This window comes from Phascolarctos cinereus, unplaced genomic scaffold (assembly GCF_003287225.1).
Source record: "Phascolarctos cinereus isolate Bilbo 61053 unplaced genomic scaffold, phaCin_HiC Scaffold_5;HRSCAF=322, whole genome shotgun sequence".
Lineage (NCBI taxonomy): Eukaryota > Metazoa > Chordata > Mammalia > Diprotodontia > Phascolarctidae > Phascolarctos > Phascolarctos cinereus.
This window is the reverse complement of record NW_027555958.1, coordinates 154,522,898-154,537,585: the sequence shown is the minus strand read 5'-3', so window position 1 is coordinate 154,537,585 and position 14,688 is coordinate 154,522,898.

Below are 14,688 nucleotides of genomic sequence, written 5' to 3'. Positions count from 1 at the left end.
TGCTTCTGAAACTCATTACTCTTTTTCCTCCTTTGGACTAGATGATCTATAGTCTGCACTGATTACAATTTTGCTTCCATTTCTTTCTTCATAAATTCTCATCCATGAGCTTTCTACTGTATTTCTTCTCACCAGTTCGTAGATTTCCTCACAGAAGTATATCATATAACATATATATATATATATATATAATATATATATATATATATTATATTATATGTGTGTGTGTGTGTGTGTGTTGTATATATGTGCTGTTCCCCTAAAAGAATAGAAGCTTCTTGAGGACAAGGACCATTTTGATTTTTTTCATACCTAAGCACAATGCCTGGCACATACAAGGCATTTCATAAATGTTCACCAGTTGATCCATCAATTCTTGAATATACACTATTACTACTACCCTTTTCATCAAATCTATTCCTTTCAAATATAGTACATTGTTCCAGAATCATATTCCAGTTGTAAGTCATATTCTACCAAGTCCTAGTGACAGATGTGAGGCTGAATGTACCTCTCATCAAGATCTCCCAGTCATTTGGTTTATTACTAAACTTGGCACATTTGTGGACAGACATCTGAGACAATGAGTATTATTATTGCCCCTCTTGAACACTGACTCCTATGAATTACTCAGCCTCTCCATTGTTCCTCCTTTATTATGCCTGCAACTTTCCGTGGTATCTGGCTTAGCAGATGTATGTGGGCAGTTTTTGTCCTACTTCATTTGCAGATTAAAGCGTTCTCCATCAGATTTACAAGTCTCTAGGCAAATATATTTTTACCAGCCCTCATTAGGCATTCTCCATCACTGGCCAAGAGCCCATCATTCCTGAATCTTAAGCTCTGGTGCATAAATTTGAATTCCATTCTGCACTGCCATCTTTTTAACCAGCTGTTCACTTCCCAAAACTACCTTCCTCTTCTGGAGTCCCTTCCTTCAATCAGCAGCAGTAATGAAAACATCATCTGCAACCCTAAGATCTTCAATTTCCTGCCCAAAACTTAATTCTAAAAAAACTTTTTTTAACCCTAGAAATTAAGCTTCTTTTTAACCGTTTATCCTTAATCATTTATCCTTGCCTCAAACTAAGTTTACTTTTATTTCCAACAATGCCTAATTTGGTGAAATGCTGACCAAAAAAATCTTTCTAATTTACCTCTGCACCCCTTGGACTTTTTCCCCTTAGAGATCTCATTTCTTGGGGTGCCTCCTCCTTCTATCGTTCAAGAAAACATTAAAGGTGAAAAAAACAGGAGCAGAAAAGATAGCTAATTCTTATTGAAGACTGGTGTCTGCAGGCACACAGAAATTCCTCAGTGCCTGTCTACTGGTGACTCTTTTAGGCCAGAAGAGGGTGGTCAATGAGATGGACCTCTTACAGTCCTCTGGGAGTATGGGAATTGGAGGGAGGGGAGGGTCACACATGGGGAATGAAATCTCCTGAGAGGCTGAAAGTGTGCAGACTCCCTGAGCTGCTGATGACCACCCTTCAACACACTTGAGCACTTTACATTTCTCACAAGATTTTGGTCCTCCTATATGAAGAGCTGGAAGGGACCTCAGAGGTTGCTGAGTTCAACCCCTTCAGTTTACAAATGAGGGAAAAGGTCCTCTTACTGTAGAGTAATAGTCCTTCACATAAATAGCTCTTTCTATTGTGCCATGACTAGGAGAGGGTCATCTCATCAATCAGTCTCACAGACCTCAGGGACCCAAGTAGACAAAGATTAAGGAATTTCTATCTACCAACAGACACTGATCTCCAATGACCTACTACATTCCTATTTGTCAGAATGAAGTAAGGCAAGTGGATAGAGGGTTGACCTTGGAGTCAGAAAGATATGGGTTCAAGTCCCAGCTCTGAATAAGTAGCTCTGTAACTATGGGCAAATCACTCAACCTCTCAGGGATATACTATAAATGCTTTAAAACTTTAATTTACAAATAAGTAGCATATTGTATTGGTGGAAGGAATTTCTATACCAAGAGTTTTGACAGCTGGGCTAAACCTGGTTGAGGGTAACTGACAGGCCTCAAACCTGTAGGTGAGTTAGGGGGGTCTCTACCTCAAGCATGTGAAAACTTTGCCCAGGTGGAATGGATAGATGAGAACCACTTGTTCCAAAGGCCGTGAAGGCAGCTGAAGCAGGCGCTGTGGAGTGGTTAGAGCTTGGTTAGACACTGAAGACACCAAGGTCATCTACTGCATCCTGGACCATCACTAGTTGTCTTGACTTTTGTCTTGCCACTGGACTTTAATGATTTTGGAAGAGAGAGTGAGGCTGAAGACTTTGTGAAACTGTGTTTCACTTAAATCCAATTTACCCTCAAGTCAAGACATCACCCCATGATGTCATTGGTCCTCTTCAGAAATGAAGGATGAACAACAACTTAGGATATAGTAAAAGGAAACCCGGCAAATTGGAAAGAATTGTAGACTATGAGGGAAGAAGGTCCAAGGTCATCTTGCATGAAAATAAACTGGTTGACCAATGAGACTTGAGGCTAAAATCTCCCTAAGATCCATGAAATGAGTTGTGACCCCTAGGTATCTTAAAAATACTTGAATTTTATGTGTCTAGACAGATCAGGCGGTGGGCTATCAAAATGCCCTTTGAGCTACTCCTGGTTTGTTTCTTGTTACATAATGCTTCTATTAAACCTGGCCTCTTCATTTGAAAAGCAGATACTGAAATGACAAATAGACTGAAAAACATGAAAGTGCTGAGTATGGATTGAGCTGTGGATGGAGCTAGGGACTGAATAGCTAGAACATTAGTAAAATAAAGATAATGCTATTCAACTCTGAAAGAACTTTGTTTTAGCTTTAAAATCTGTTGATATTTTTTCATGAAAATAGCTTTTAAATAATTGTGAGATCTTCTATTGTTATCTGGAAGTCAAAGAAGGGTTATGAGATCCCTCAGCTACCTTTGGCACTGAACACTACACCTAACGTCTTACTTCTTCAATGGATTGGTTAATCTCGCTCAACTATTTCCCCCTCATTTTTTACTCCTTGACACAAAGGATGGTTCTCTGAGAGAGGGGAGAGATACTTTGGGAACTCTGGGAAGGAAAAGTGCTGTTTATTTTTATTTTTGCTTGCAAGAAGAGGCTTAGGAGCCCCTGCAAACAACTTACAATGAAGTATTTAGAAAAGATTGGGAGTTGTCTTGAGCTAGAAGTCTGAAAGCCATTTAGAAACAGAAACCCACAGTTTCTTCTTTTCGGGAACTATTACCACCACAGCACTGTCATAGAGACTTCCCTCCCCCTCACCAATGGGGCAGACATTTCCTAGAATTGTCCCCATTTTGGACCCTAACTCTCTAAACTAGACTAGACCCTGACCTGACTCCAGAAGCTGTGAAGTGTGAGATGGAGGGAGAAAATGTGAAGAAATTGGTTCACCACTTTCTGTTGAACAGTGTGCATCTCTTTGTTGTCCAGAACTCGGTTGGAGACATGGCCTATTTGTTATCTCTCATGTAGGACATTATGTCTTTCATCTCTGCCTCCCTTGCTGGAGTGCTTTCCCTTCTCAGTTCTCCACCTTTTGGAATACCGAGGTCCATTAGAGGCTTAGCTCAGGTGCTCTCTCCTACATGAAACCTTTCTGGATTTCCTCCTCTCCCTCCAATAAATATGATGCAGTGGAATGAGACTTGGAGTTGGAACCAGAGAACCTGAGCTCAAATCTGAGCTCTAACAATTACTACTTCCACGGTCTTAGGAAAATGACATAACTTGCTGGCCTCAGTTTCTCTATCTGTAAAATGGGGGGGCAGGGAAGGGTTGGACTAGTTGACCATTGAGGTGTTTTCTAGCTCTACATCTATAACTCTGATTGTTACAACTTTCTCTCAACTAAATGAAACTCTTCGTACTAATTCTGTACATATTTTCTATTTATTCCTCTTCATACAGGAGAGGCATCTGGGGGGTAGATAGCTGACCTTGGAAGGAGGAAGACCTTGGTTCAGATCCTGCCTCTGACATGGATTGACTATGTGACAGGTCACACAGATCTTCTTCAGTGCACCAGCATACAGTCTAAGACTAAGCTGGAGGGAAGGAGAGTTCCTTCTACCGATGAAATTACATATACTTTCCTTGTCCCTTCAACGTCAGTCAGTCAGTACACATTTATTAAGTGCCTACTGTGCGCCAGGCACTGTGCTAAGCTTAGAGTGAGAGTGAGTACATGTTGCTTTCTCCCAGTAGAATATGAGCACCTTGTGTCCTCAGAGCCTGACACATAGTAGGTGGTTAATAAATACTGTCTGAAAAGAATTGAGAGACTCATTATGGCCAAATCCGTGTAGAAAAGCCACTGAACCAGAGAAATGTGTTCCCTGTAGCTCTGGAGGTCATGGAGGGACCTTTAAGATTATCTAGGGAAGGGGCAGCTAGGTGGCACAATGGATAGAGCCCTGCCCCTGGGTTCAGGAGGAGCTGAGTTCAAATCTGGCCTCAGACGCATAACACTTACTAGCTGTGTGACCCTGGGCAAGTCACTTAACCCCATTGCCTAGCCAAAAAAAAAAAAAAAGATTATCTAGGGAAAAGATGTAATTGTTTCCATCATAAGCATAATACTGCAATTCATTTGTACATTGTACTTTTGCGGTTACTACTGTTCAGTCATGTCAACTCTTTGTAACCCCATTTTGGAGTTTTCTAGGAAAAAATATTAGAGTGGTTTGCCATTTTCTTCTCCAGTTCATTTTGTAGATAAGGAATAGGGTTATGTGACTTACCCAGGGTCACATAGCTAATAAGTGTCTGAGGCTGGATTTGAACTCAGGTCCTCCTGACTCTAGGCCTGGCACTCTATCCCCTGTACCACGTACCTGCCTACACTGTACTTTACCATTTCCAAAGTATTTTCCTTCACATCCCTCTCCAGGGCTAGCTACTTTTGTCAGTCTCATTCAACAGTAGTCCCTCATACCTCTCCCTGGTCCGCCACTTCCTCAATCTGGTTCCCCAGAAGTCACCAGCATATGCCACCTCCCCTCCCCCTCCAACCCTTGGTGCTCATTACAACCTCCACCCCCACCCCACATATTATGTAATTGTACAGGAAATGGAGGTGAAATAAGAAGTGACTCCTCATATTTTTCCCTGCCTGTCTCTCTAACACCAATATTTGAGACGCAGGTGATTAAAGACTTATATCTGCTACAACAATTCAGTTTTATTTCTCCAAAGAAATCCTAAGCAGCAACTGAAAGTTCTTTTGTTACTGAAACTGATGTGCCTGTGCATTCATTGGGCACAGATTTTCTAAGCTTGAGTAATTCTAATTAGAAGGTATTTAATAGGGAATTAGGCTTAACTGAAATTGTTATTGATGTCATTGATTTTCCCCTTCATGACTTTGAGCAGCCCATCACCAAGATACTCTAACCCCTGGCAGTGTCTCAAGGTCACTAAAAAGTCATGCTCAGAAGCATACATTTGGAATTTCACTCCTCTCATACATCAGCTCTGTGCTGCCTCCTCAACCTAGGCACAACCTATTGGTGGGAGGGTGCAAAGATCACTGATCAAGAACCTCACGGACCTGCGTTCAAATCCCACCTCTGCCATTTACTACCTCTGGCTGACATTGGACCAAGTCACTTGTCCTCTCTAGCCTGGCACACAATAGGTGCTTAATAAATACTTATTGATTACTTGAGACTCTGCTTCCATGTCCAAAAACTGAGAGAAGTTGGATTAGTTGATCCACGATGCTGCATACAAACTAAGGTGGAGTAAAGTAGGCAGAACCAGGAGAACAATTTACATGATGGCCATGATGACATAAAGGAAAACAATGCTGAAAGACTTCAAAATGTTGATTGGTGCTGTGGTCAGTTGTGACTTGAGGATTTAGACTGGAAGTACGCCTCTCTTGTCCTTGCAGACAGATATGGGACAAGTTGGTTGAGTTCCTTTGTTTGACTGTATTCATTTGTTACAAAAGAGAGTTCTAGGGGTGGAAGGAATCATTGGGAAGTGACAGTGATATGACAAAAGATAGGGGGAGAAAAATCAATAAAATATCTTAAAAGGGTCGCCTAAGGTCTAGGAAGGGTCCTTTCCCATAACAGGGCTCCAAGCATTGGACTCATATGCCCCAAGTTCAGTCTTGACCCCAAAGTGAGAAGGGTAATGTCATGTTTTTCTTACACTCTCTGGCTTATTGCTTTCAAGTTAGAGCTCTGGGTAAACTCTCTGAAACAAAGGTAAGGTGCGGATCTTATGTCTAGCATCTCTGCTAAAAAGGATTAAGAAGTTATCTTCTCACATGGTATTCTGTACAATATAGTATATAGGTACAGAGAGATAGAGATATACATAGATACAGATATGTAGATATATATAGATAGCTATTTATTTTCCCTACTACAAAAAATATTTAAAACATAAAAGATTCATATACATGAATAAATCCTTAAATATGAAACCATAACCCATCACCGACATACTTTCCCAGGAAGCAAAGACTGCTGGGAAACCTACAGGACTACTGAATAAGTATTTCATGTTTACTTCATGTCCCAATCTTCTGGCAAACCAGATATGGCTTGGGCTTTCTTGGACCTTTTAGCTATCGAATTCTTTGGGGAGTGGTTCTCTCCTCCAGGAAGGGTACAGCTACAGGAAAGCAACCAACCTCCAACTCAGAAACTCTGGACCTTTCAAGATTAAAAGGTAGCTGCCAAGGCTGGAAACATCCATCTCTAAGGATCTCTGTTTGGTGACCTGTATACTCATTGAAAGAAATACAAAGCAGAAGAAGCAGTCAGAGATTTGAGGTTCAGCCTCAGGCTTGCCTAGGGCCAGCACATGTTGGTGACCACTGCCATGTCTTCACATTGGGTCTCCATGATTGCTGGGGGAAGGGGAAGGAAGGGAAAGAAAATCCTGCCTCACCCTCATTTCTGAACATCCAAGAGAGAGCTGGCTTAGATATAACTTAAAATAGCATTCTACTGAGGGAGCAACTCCTTCTGACTGAATTGCCGATCATCTTTAACCCAGCTCCTAGTCCCCAGTCCCCAGTCATGGAGACACAGGAGGACTGTGATAAGATTAGGGTTTTGATAAGATTAGGTTTTCCTGATTGCTTCCTAGACTTTCTTGACTTCCTCCCCACCCTTCCCTCACCACCCTAGGCAATCCGATTGGATGCAGCTTTCTGGCCTGAGTATTCTTGGTGGGTACCTAAGACCATTCGAGGTGTCATACCTTAATGAGGTATGATCAGATGAGGACTTCATCTACAGAATCTAAGTGCCACTGTATCTTTGCTGTGTTAGGGCAAAGTAAATCTCCTCTATTCAGTGGCTCATGAATGCCTCATTTTGTCCCAACATCAAATCTGAAATTAGAGAGTGCTGGACATCTAGCATTGTCTTGGCTGGTTGGGACAAGAGGGAATGACCTCCTTGCTCATGTTATGGTTAAGCTGAGGGTAGTTGCTGCAAAGAATGAAGTGGGTCAACTAATCAGATGGCAGGATGCTGCCTGGCTCCCTGTTTCCCACACTCCTGATCTTGTATGGGGAGTACACACCAGCTTCCCAATCATCAGCTTGATGGGCTGGAGCAAGCCTCCTGGTAGTGCAAAGAAAACACCAAGGCTAGCATTCCATGGAGGTTGTTGACTTCCCTGCAGAAGCTGGATTGCCAATAGTCAGACTGAAAGTATACTAGGCTGGTGCATTAAAAGCAGAAGGACATCTAATGGATCTGGTGGCTGTGCAAGTGAAGGGATCTCTCTTAATAGGGATGGGGACTAAGGAGCCTCAGCCAGGAACCTACCCTGTGGTGTCTGACCCAGAGGTTGTTCCTTCAACTCTAGCATCAGGTCATGTTTGGGTGATTTTAGAACTTCAGAAAACATAGTTTACCTTCTAAAAAGTATCAGATACCAATGAACAGTACTCAGTCATCCTCTCCAGATCCTCACTGTATCCTCATTTATATAAGTGAGTTTCTAGTTGTTATCGTCCGTTGTACTCATGGTGGATCAGACGTGACATCATGGCATTGGACTTAAGGTACAGCGTGTCCAGCTGTGGCCGATCAGACCCATACAAGCTTGGAAGGCTATGTCATGGGTCAAGCACAAGGAGTACCTATGAACATTTGGGATGAAACTGTAAATTTGAGCATCTCATGTTTCTTTTGAGAATATAATAAAATTGTAAATAATTGGATGATGAAATAGTAAAATTGTATGGGGGATGCCTTTTGACTTGAGTATAAATTGGATGTCATCAGCCATCAGCCTCACTCTCTCGTCCAGGGCCATTGGAGTCTAGTGCCAAGACAGAAGTCAAGTCAGCTGGCGATGGCTTGGGATGCAGTGGATGAGCATTCTCATCTGTCACAAGAGATGGGCTTGATTCCCCTGTGGAGAGGATTCTTTCCCTTAGAGGCAGCTGGGTAATGCAGTGGTTACAGCTCTGGGCCTGCAGTCAGAAAGACTTGAGTTCAGATTTGGCCTCAGACACTAGTATGATCCTGGGCAAGTCACTTTAACCTGCCTCAGTTTCTTCAACTGTAAAATGGGGTTAATAACAGCACCTACCTTACAGGGTTGTTGCCTCAAATGAGATAATATTCATAAAGCATTTAGCACATAGTCGGTGCTGTATAAATGCTTATTCCATTCCATTTCTAGAAGTAGATTCAGGCCCCAATAGGCAGTCAACATCATTGGATTTGGAATCAAAGGACCTTAGCGTCCTGTTACGTAAAGTCCTTCACTATTCACTAAGACCTCCCAAGACTCTCATTCTCCAAGACACTGCAGGGGATACAGAAATTAAGAATCCAAAAAGATCATATTAGGCAAAATCTGAATGTCCATTATAGCTCTTCATCAAAGATCACTTCACACTGGAGAAATGAACCACCATGCATGCAGTTCCCTCACTGGCTGCTCCTACAATTCTGACACCAAACCCTGAACACTCTGCTGTAGGTTCTTCGTACTAACTTTCACTCTCTAATTTCATCCTGTGCTCACTCTGTCACCTTCTAATTTCACATTAGAGAACTAATCTATCTCACTCTAACCTCTCTCAATGCAGAATGCAATTTCATCACAGTTTCTAACTTCTTCCTCCCTATCATACTCACAGCTAAATACCTGAAGAGCACTTTCCTTTTTTTTTAATCTTTTTTTTTTTTTTGGTGAGGGCAATTGGGATTAAGTGACTCACCCAGGATTACACAGCTAGTGAGCATTATGTGTCTGAGGCTGGATTTGAACTCAGGTCTTCCTGACTCCAGGACTGGTACTCTATCCACTGCGCCACCTAGCTGCCCCTGAAGAGCATTTTCTGAGACACATTCCTAAATATTCTTGGTGAAATTTCAAACATCTGATGCACCTTGCTGTTGCATAGCAGGAGACAGGAAGGGAATCTTCTTTAATGAATCTGATCTATGTTTTATTAAGGTCAGCACAACCCCCCCCCCCACAAAAAAAAGCATCCCAAACTCCTGACATTTGGTGTCTCAGTGAGAGAGAAAGAGAAAAAGAAAGGAAGGAAGAAAGGAAGGAAGGAAGATAGATGAATGGCAATGCCCATTTACACACAGTCATTTGTGGAGTGAGAACACCTGGCAGGCCAACTAGCCCAGGCCTGTTTTTATATGGCCCTCAAGCATGATTCTACATGTATAACCCATATCAGATTGTTTACCATCTAGGGGCAGCCAGGTGGTACAGTGGATAGAGCACCGGCCCTGGAGTCAGGAGGACCTTGGGTTCAAATCTGGTCCCAGACCAGACACTTGATACTTACTAGCTGTGTGACCCCAGGCAAGTCACTTAACCCCAACTACCTCACCAAAAAGGAAAAAAAAAGATTGCTTACCATCTCAGGGAAGGGGGAGGGGAGGGAAAGAATTTGGAACTCAATACTTTAAAAAAAAAGTTAAAAATTGTTTTTGCTTGTCATTGGGAGGAATAAAAGATTTTTAAAAGAATGGTTTCTACATTTTTAAATGGTTGAAAAAAATCAAAAAGAAGACTAATATTTCATGAAGTATGAAAATTATATCAAAGAATTAAGTTTTATTGGAACACAGCCGCACTCATTCATGCATTGCCTTTGGCTGCTTTTGTACCATAATGGCAATTGATTAGTTGGGACAGAGACCATATGTGGTGTTCTAATCACTTTGTATTTCTGCTCTTCACTACAAATCACAGTGACGCTATTTTGAGTGCAACGTTTTACTTTATTTTATTTTTTACCAGTGTATATCCATCACGTCAAAACAAGAAAAGAAGAGGGGGAAAAAAAGTTTGTTTGTTTGTTTTAGCTCAGGACCAAGACCAAAATTTTTCTGAATGAGAAGAACATCCTTCAACCACTGCACACTGAGTGGCTCTGGAAATTAGCATTTGCTGCAGACTTAGTAATGTTTCTTAATGAATTCAGTCTAAAAAATGCAATACAAAATAGCACTCATATATGAACCTTATACCAGGGTAAAGTTAACCAACATTGTTTGAATCACAAGTAATGTCAATCGCTTCTTAAAAGTTAAAACAAGAGATCTCCATTCCTGTGTAAATTTGCAGCAGATATAGTTTCCAAGCAGCATAGTTTGGACCTTGATGCAAATGCAAAAGAAATGTATATATTCCTAAATCCATTTAACTGTGCAATTGGGAACTTGCATTAGAAATGATTAATCTGCAATGTAATGACATGCTAAAAGACAAATATCAAGAGAAGAATCTACAAGAATTCTATAAATGTCTCCCAAGTGATGAATACTCAATTTAAAATCATATGCCGGTGGATTGATATTAGTATCTGGCAGTACCTATCTGGGTGAAAAGATATTTTCAAAGATGAAAAATGTAAATCTCATTACAGAGCAACATTAACAGATGAACATTTGCAATTGATTTTAATGATAAGGAAACTAACTTTGATTCCCACTTAAGTGAAATTTTATCCTCACAAAAAAAAGATTCCATTTTTCTCATTAGTAGACCCATATTATAAAAAATACTCTTTTGTTATTGTTATTATTATTGGTGTTGCTAATATTATATTTTGAATTTTATCAGTAAATAAATTTGGGAAAATTCATTCTCTCTCTTGTTACATAAGTATCTAATTAATATCCTCATTTTGCCTCTTAGCCCACAAAGCCTAAAATATTCACTCTCTGGGCCTTTATAGAAAAAGTTTGCCAACCCCTCGATGAGAAGAAATGAGAAATGATGGCCATCTTCCTTTGTTCTGAAGTCTCCTGCACATAGAACATTCCTCTGACATGAGTATCATGCACCTTGCTGCTGACTCTCAGATCACTGCTTCCCATCATTCCATTCCCAAAGGAAATAAAATCTAACTGCATCGTGTGCATTCCAGAACTGGGGATTACTTTAATTTAGAGCTCTTCAAATTCTAGAATCTCTGAACACATGAGCCTATAGAATTTAGGGCTAAGTGGGATTGTGGAGGTTGCCTAATTCATTCGTTCAACATTTAACAAGCATTTATTCAGCACCTACTACGTGCCAGGCATGGGATAAAGGCAAAAACTAAAACTAGAGGAGTTCCCATTCAGTTAGGGCAAGAGGTTCTTAACTTGGGATCCATGGATAACCAAGGAATCCATGGATAAATCCCAGGGTATCCATAAATTTGGGGGTTTTTAATACTTTGATAACTATATTTCAATATAACTAGTTTTCTTTGCAATCCTATGTATTTTATTTGGTGCATTTAAAAATTATTCTGAGAAGGAACCCACAGGCTTCATTCACTTCCAACTTCACTGAAGTCTAAACGGGGTTATATTCTTGCACTAAATATACATAGATGCCAAGCAACAATATCTAAACAAATATGCAACAGGGATGTATATACCAATGCAGTTCTCCAGGTTCCTGGATACAATCAGGCCAGTATCAATGTGGCTCATCTAGAGATAAAAAGTTCATCAAATCCAAAGGACTACCCTCCCTTCTTGATACAGATTACATAAGATTCCCTCCAACTCAGGCCTTGGTACATTTAGCTTATCCTCATTCTGATCTCTGTGAATTAAGGCTAAAGATGGACTTTTAAACCATTACGTCTGTGAAGTTTAATCAGCCTTTCAGGACCCAAGGCCCCATAGAATAAACAATGTCTAAGATACCCTGCATGCGTAGGAATGATATCACAATGGAAACCTATCTGTGAGACGACACAGTTAGATTTGTATTAGTGAAGTCTTCCTTAACATGACTTTGAGCAAGTCACTCTGCTTTCTGAGACTTAATTTCTTCATTTGTATAAATCAAAGAGGTGGACTAGACAGGTCCATTCCATTTTTAAATCTTATGATCTTGTAATTCTCTCTACCTACTTTCCCAAATCCCTTTCAGATTAATACAAATTGTAGAGCCCAAATATCTCTCTAGTTCTTATAAAACTTAAGAAAGAAAAGTTTCTTTCAGCTTTCCAGTTTCCCCCAATAAGATTCATGGCAGGCAAGCTTAGTGTTTATGGTAATTATTAATTAAATTCAACAAGTATTCAGCGAGTATCTATTATGTGCCTAGCATTGTGCTAGATCATGGGAGAATATGAGAGCACCATAAGATATGGCCTTTGGGTTCAAGGATCTTGTTGGAGAGTCAAGACTTAAAGCCCATTACCCAGAAACCAAAAGGATGCTATAAACAGATTTTAAATTTTCGTAAAGTACTGTAGGATTACTGGATGAGCTCATAAAAGCTCTCAATGACAGGTTAATGTACCTACTGGCTAACATCACAACATGCATGTGACTTGTAAAGAGAATTGAGAAACCATCTCAAAATGAATTAAAAGGGATTATGATTATTTCTTGAAAATGAAGTTAATTATTTTCCATGTTGAGTCAGCTCTGGATCATATCAAATAAATTGATAGTGTTGTCTAAAGCAGTCCAGAAGTCTAGAAATGGTGTGTGCTAGGAAACACATATATACACATGAGAAGGAAGAGTTTTGAGACAGACACATGGGGCCATTTGAGACTATTACCCCCGTCAGGAACATGTGGATCCAACATGAAATTTTCTCTCCTTTCTATAGTTACTTGCATTTTTATATAGTCCATAACTATTCCCACAGCTCCACTATTACAGAATCACAGGGTTGGAAACGACTTCAGAGGTTAACTAATTCCAAATGATATGTGAACAACAGAATCCAAATTATAACACCCCTGACAGGTCTAGTTTCTCCTGTTCTCCAGTCCCAAGTTACTCACTACTTATTTCAAACTGGATATATTTCAGGTATCTCAAACTAAACATAACCAAACCAGAATTCATTATCTTCCACACCCCACTCTCCAACCTAGGCAAAGCCATCGTACTGGAGAGCTGGAAGCAGACAGCTACTCTCCTAACACAGAGGCACTCGCGCGCAGGTGCACACACACACACACACACACACACACACACACACACACACACACACAGAGGCAGCATTCTTGCAGCTTCAAAGAGCAGTAGCTCTGGCAGTGAAAAAGAGTGACATCTATGGACTCAAGAAAGAGCCAGTCAAAGCAGTCAAGAGTCAAGCTGCAAAGAAAAGATGGCATAGCCCAGCTAAGAAATCCAATTGGCAGAAACGTGCCCTTCAGAAAATTTTGTGAGGATTCCATTGAGGGAAGGTCAAGACATTGAGTCTTGCACTTTCAAATGAGTGAGTTACCTTGGCCAAATATTTTCTTACATGCGTGCCTCACTACCATCATCCTCTGAGTTTGTGATCACTCTTCTCATACACTATGTGTACTTGTTGGAGAGTGAGCCCCAGGGTTCTGAGGGAGACATATTTCATAGCTACCATTCTTACTATGTTATTGTTGTTCAGTTATTTCAGTCATGTCTAACTCTTTGTGACCCCATTTGGGATATTCTTTGCTAGAGTGGTTTGCCATTTCCTTCTCCAGCTCATTTTACAGATGAGGAAACCAAGGCAAACAGAATTAAGTGACTTGCCCAGGGTCACACAGATAGTGTCTGAAGCTGGATTTGAACTCAGGAAAATGAGTCTTCCTGACTCTCTGTGTGCCACCTAGCTGTCCTATTCTTACTATCATATTTTAGTAAATATCATTGCTTCTAGTCAATTGTGTCAGCTACATGACTATAAGTGGAAATCACACCATTGGGGGCTTCTGGGGTTTTGGTTTTAGGATTCCAGTCCTGCAGAATATACATCAGAACCTGCTCCTCCTAGGGACCCAACCCGCAAACCAAATCAAGTCAATAGGGATTAAGTGCCTATTACGAGTCAGGCATCTGCTAAGCACTGAGGATACAAAGAAAGGCAAAAACAGTCTCTGCTCTCAAGGATGGGGGAGAAAACATGTAAACAGCTATGTACAAGCAATATACATGCAGGATAAGTTGGAGACAATCTCAGAGGAAAGGCATTAAGTTTAAGGGGGGATGGGGATAATCTTGTTGCAGAAGGTGGGATTTGAACTAGAATCTGAAGGAAGTCATAGAATCCAGGAGGTAGAGACATCACAAACATGAAGGAATATTCCAAGACAGTGAAAATGTAGAGTGGGAAATAGTGTTGTCCTAGGAACAGCACAGGGGTCAATATTACTGGATCAGAGAAATTGGAGTGAAGTAAAGTATAAGAAGAATGGAAAG